This window comes from Elephantulus edwardii, unplaced genomic scaffold, assembly GCF_000299155.1.
Source record: "Elephantulus edwardii isolate Elephantulus edwardi_28Jun2011 unplaced genomic scaffold, EleEdw1.0 scaffold00435, whole genome shotgun sequence".
In the NCBI taxonomy this organism is placed as follows: Eukaryota; Metazoa; Chordata; class Mammalia; order Macroscelidea; family Macroscelididae; genus Elephantulus; species Elephantulus edwardii.
The window spans coordinates 293682-299669 of NW_006400185.1; the positions used below are offsets into that span (position 1 = coordinate 293682).

Genomic DNA, 5988 nt, shown 5'->3' on the forward strand with positions numbered 1-5988 from the left:
TATCTATTTTCTTTTTTGTTTAAATATAATAAAATTTTAAAAATATGTATTGCAGATCTATCATTGGTGTATAGGAATTAATTAAGGGTGTATTCTATTTTATCATACTTTTAAGAATTATGCCTTATTTGTCCCTCTCTCTTATGCTGTTTTTTTGTTGTTGTTGTTTGTTTGTTTTGTTTTTTTACTCTGGATATGTTAGCTGAGCTTTATTTCTCAGGGGCTTGTTTGGCCAAACCATCACTTCTCTCCTTCCCTCCAATTCTCAGGTAGACTCTCCCACACCAAGTCCAAAGGTCCCATGGATGGGTGGAACTGGGGATGAGGATCTCTCTTGACCTGACCTCCCAGGACTAATGCGATGTGAAGGGTGGGGTGGTGGGGTGAGAGTAAACAGTCCAGTTCACAGTGCCCAGACTCCTGGCTCCAGAGTTCAGATGTGGTGTGTGGGCAAGGAGGGCATCTGGGCGCCCCTTTGGGGGCAGAGATGAGATCTGGGGGATAGCAGGCTCTCTAGCACTCAGCTTAGAAGGGTCTGTAACTCCAGTAGCTGGAGAATACGGAGACCTTGTCCTTGAGCTGCTGACAAAGCTGCAGACAGACAGTGAAGAAGACCAGTGCGTCATTGAACCAGGGGATCATACATTCCACTTTGTACACGTAACTCTCCTCCAGCCACTGGGAGCCCCATTCAAACATGGCTCCCGGGCTGTGCAGTACAGCGCCTCCAGAGGGACGGAAATTCTTGGTGGAGTTCAGCTGCAGGGTGTGCAGATGGTACACTGTTAGACATAGCTTGTTAAAGTTGATGTACATGTTCACCAGCAGGTCCGAGGGCAGGGAAGGGGCAAACAACTGCGTGAGTCCACTGGCAGCCAGCTCAGGCAGGGTGAGGGTGGCTGGTGTGGTGAGCCGGTTCTGAGCTCTTGTCATCTGCAACATCACAGCATCCATCAGCTTGAGGACCTCAGCTCCTGTCTTGAACTGGTAGTTCTCATCCAGGTTGGTGAGGAGGTAAAATGGCCTGGCTCACGTGGTTCCGGGTGTCTTGGATCTGCTGCAGCTTCCACTGCTTGTCCTCTCGGAAGGCAAAGTGCAGAAGCTGGCTGTGTCAGGGCATCTTCAAGTTCACATCCGCCTGGCTCAGCGCATCCCCCTGCAGAGTCAGCACGCCCTTCACCTGGTCTGTGCTGCAGCTTCCCAAGACAAAGCTTTCTTGCTTGGCTGGTCCCTCAGTGCCTGTTCCCGATAGCGTGAAGTGGAGAGCGGCTTCCTTGAGGATGTCCTGCAGCTGCTTGAGCACTGTGTGAACTTCATCGAGCAGCAACCAGCGAAACTCCTCTTCCAGGACCGCGCGCTCGGTCATCGACGCTGCCATCACAGTCTCCATCATCAACAGACCCAGAACGCCAATACCCTGCCAGAGACCTGCCGCTCATCTGCCTCTTATGCTGGTTTTTACACTGAAGTCTTTTTAAATAGAGATTAGTAATACTACTCATGCTTTCTTTTGGATGTAATTTTTTGGTATATATTTTTTCCCCCATCCTATAATTTTTAGTATATTTTTTCCTCATTTCTTAAGTCTGTCTCTCATAGTCAATATACTGACAGGTTTTGATTTTTTAAATACACGCTTTAAAAAATATCTATTTTATTTGTGTGAAATTTTATAAATCTTGGGTTTTTTTATATCATCATCCATTAGTAATAATTATTATTAAATAACGACATTCATTTATTACTGTTCTAAACAAGCCTTTATTATTACCTTTTCAATAGTACAGTATTTACTATACTTTTACCTTTTCCTGTCTTCTCTGTTAATTAATTGTTTTCTCATTGTATCCTTTCTTCATAGCCATTTTACATATTTGTTGTTGTTGTGTGTATTTTACCTGTTTCCTGAGCAAATTATTCACAAACCTGAACTCTATGAAGAGGAATGTGGCATCATGATTGGAGAAAGACTCATCAACAACCAGCATGATACAGATAATATGATATTACTTGTTGAAATTGAGGAGTATATTAAATAATTGCTGCAGAAGATCAAGAATTATACTCTCCAGTATGGATTACATCTCAGCATCAAGAAAACGAATGTCCTCACTACAAGGCCAACAGTCAACATTTTGATAAATGGAGAAAGTGTCAATTATTTCATCTTACTTGGAACAACAATCAACACTTTTGGTACCATTGGTCAGGAAATCAGAAGACATGTTGTATTGGGAAAGTGTGCTGTCAGGGACCTCTCCAAAATGCTGTAAAGCAACAATGTCAGTTTAAAGACTAAGGTCAGCCTGATTCAGGCCATCAAGTAACTGTGGAATGTGGAAATTATTAAATAATATCATTAACCTCACACACAAGCAAAATATTACTAAAGATCATCCTAAAATATTATATTGACAGAGAACTGCAAGAAGTTTAAGACAGGTTCAGAAGAGGTCATGGCACCAGAAATATCATTACTTATGTCAGATTGATCTTGAGTAAAATCCGAGAATACCAGAAGAATGTTATTTATGATTTACTGACTATGCAAAGGCATTTGACTATGTGAACCATAACAAGTATGGTTGACAATGAAAATAATAGGAATTCCAGGATGCTTATTTTCCCTCATGAGAAACTTAAACTTAGATCAAGAGACTGTTGTCCAGAGTAAGGAAACTCTACATAGTTTAAACTTGAGAAACATTTGCAACAGGATTGTATCGTCTCTCCATAATTATTCAATCTCTGTACTGAGAAAATCATTAGAGAAGCTGGACTCTGTGAAAAAGAATGTTGCATCAGGATTGGAGGAAGACTCATCAATAAGTTGAGTGTTTTAAGTGGCACAACCTTACTTGCTAAAAAATGAGGAGGACTTGAAACACTTGTTTCAGAAAATTAAAGAATACAGCCTTTAGTATAGATTACATCTCAACATCAAGAAAACAAAATTTTTTACCACTGATAAACAAAGTCATGATAGATGAAGAAAAGTTTGAAACTGTCAATGACTATCTTACTTGGTTCTACAAACAATATACTCGATACCAACAGTCAGGAGATCAGGAGATGTTTTACACTGGGGGAAGTCTATAGTCTGTGACCTCTCTAAATTACTGAGGAGTAACAGTGTCAGTTTGAAGACTAAAGTGAATCTGATTCTGGTTATAATCTTTGCAATCACTTGCTATGCATCCAAGAGCTGGATAATAAATAAGGATGAGAGAAAAATATTTGATGACTTTGAACTCTTGTATTAGAGAACAGTAACAAATATCTTATAGACTGTCAAAAGAACAGATATGTCTTGGAGAAAGTACAGTAAGAATTTTCTGTGGAGGCAAGGACGACCATGCTGCATCTCACATATTCCTTGAAAAGAGACAGCATGCTTGGAAAGGTAGAGAGTCAGCTAAAGAGAGGAAGACTCAGCCAGATGAACTGACACAGTGAATGTTGCAATGATCATGGGTATGTCTTAAAAATAAGAATGGAACAGGATAGGATGGGTTCAAATATGTTGTTCATAGGGTCATTATGAGTCATACTTAACTCAGGGACACCCAATAACTACAATTAACATGTATATTATTGTATCAGCTCCATACAGAAATAACTTTCCTCCTCTTTGCCTGCCAATTTGGATGCCTCTTTTTTCTTCTGTTGCCTAATAGCTCTAGCTAGGACTTCCAATATAATAGTAAATAGAAACGTTTATAGTTGGCACTTTGCCTGATGCCTGTTCAAAAGGGGAAGACATTTCATCTCTGCAATTTGAGAATGATGCTGACTTTTGATTTCACTTATATACTTTTAACTATGCTGAGGAAATTCTCCCCATTCCTATTTTGTTAATTTTTTTTATTTTGTTATGGTTTGCTTTGGTTTTTGTTTGATTGGTTGGTTTGATTTTTTAATTAGAAATGAGTATAGGAATTTGTTGACAAATTTTCTTTGTTGTTATCAATTGACATGGTGTTTGATTCTTATACCTTATTGATGTGATGAATTCCATTACTTATTTTTCTTATGTTAACCATCCTGTCCTTTTGATGAATGCCACATTATCAGGAATATATATATATATATACAGAAGTTGCATCCACTTCCCAGACACCCCTCTGGTAATTTTATTAGAGAAATGACAACAGATATAGAACAAACTTCGGGTCTTTTCTTCATAGTGTTGCTATGAGGCAGGCTCGACTCAATGGCACATGTATATATATATATATATATATATATATATATATATATTTGTGTATATACATATATTTGTGCATATAAATATATTCGTATATATAAATATATTTGTGTACATAAATATATTTGTGTGTATATATATTTGTGTATATAAATATATTTGTGTGTGCACATAAATATATTTGTGTGTTTACATAAATATATTTGTGTGTGTATATATATATATATTTGTGTGTGCATACATATATATTTGTGTGTATATATATCTATATATCTATCTCTATCTCTATCTCTATATCATCTATCTATGTCTATATGCTGTTGTTATTATGTGCAGTTGACTCGCTTGCAACTCATAACAACCCTATGTACAACAGCCCTAAACTCTGTTCTGTCCTGTGCCAATCTCACTGTCTCTGACACACTCATCCTGATTACCCCAATCACCGAATCAATCCATCTCCTAGAGGGCCTTCGCCTCCTGTGTCTGCCCTCCACCCTCCCAAGCATGATGTCCTTCTCCAAGGACTGGTCTCCCCTTATAACATGACCAAAGTATGTCAGACAGAGCCTCATAATTCTTGCCTCCAAGGAGCAGCCCGGTTTAATCCTCTCCAAGATGTATCTGTTTGTTTTCTTAGCGGTCCATGGTACCCTCATAAGGCATCAATTCTCCTTCTATCCTTCCTAGTCATTGTCCAACACTCTGACATATAACAAGTGATTGCAAAACCATGGCCTGTATCAGACACACCTTAGTCTCCAGAGAGACACCATTGCTCTTCAGTACTTTAGAGAGGTCCCTAACAGCAGACTTTCCCATCATAATAGGTCTTTTCATTTCCTGGCTGCTGGTGCCAAGAGTGTTGATTGTGGATCCAAGAAGACTAAAGCTGCGAACAATTACGATCTCTTCACCATCCATCCTGATGCTGCCAATGGGTCCAGTGGTGAGAATCTTTGTCTTCTTGACATTGAGCCTCAATCCATATTGAAGGCTACAATCCTTGACCCTCTGCAGCAAGCACGTCAGGTCCTCTTCAGTTTCAGCAAGCAGGGTGTGTCATCTGCATAACTATCTCTCTCTCTATCTCCATCTCTATCTCTGCTATTTCTATCTATCTAGATCATCTATATCTACCCATCTACACACACACAGAGGATTTTCCAGATGAACTGGGGGTCTCTGGCCCAGAGTTTGCCAGTATTGGAGCATGCTGGAAAGGTAAAATACAGACATGTCAGGCCACGCATGCAGGGCCAGGGAGAGTGTCTTGGGAGACTTAGTGTCAGCTGCATGGGGCCTCTGGCTTCTTGAGGAGAGGCAGGTATGGAACGTTCCGGGCCCTTGTTTCTTTCTTTTTGCCCCAAGTGGGTGTTAGCAGAGCAGACTTGCTAGATAAACGGGGAGGTCTCTGGCCCAGAGTTTGCCAGCATTTGGGTGTGTCAGAATGGTAAAATATTGAAGGGCCTTTGGGTTTGCAGCCCTTGGGCCTGTTTTTCATTGTTTTTGTTCAAACATTCTTCTAGGTCATATAGCACTGGTGTGTCCACTTGCCATACAGCAGTAACTTGTGGTTACTGTCAAGCTGAACACTGTGACACTGATGCGGACAATGTTTGGTGGAGCTTCCGAATTAAAACAAGCGTGGAAGAAGTAGTGCTATACACTTCTGTAAAAGCTTGCCTCCAGAAACCCTATGAACTTGTAGAAAGGACAAAAGTCACAAAGTTTCGAGGACTTTCGTTCATAGGGTCACTATGAGTCACCTACGACTCAAC

The 5988-nt window shown here is 40.1% G+C and overlaps 1 pseudogene; it reads right to left on the bottom strand.

Moving 5' to 3' along the window:
• Positions 1-525: 525 nt before the first annotated feature.
• LOC102871205 lies at positions 526-1390 on the bottom strand (annotated as a pseudogene).
• Between the last annotated feature and the right edge of the window lie 4598 nt (positions 1391-5988).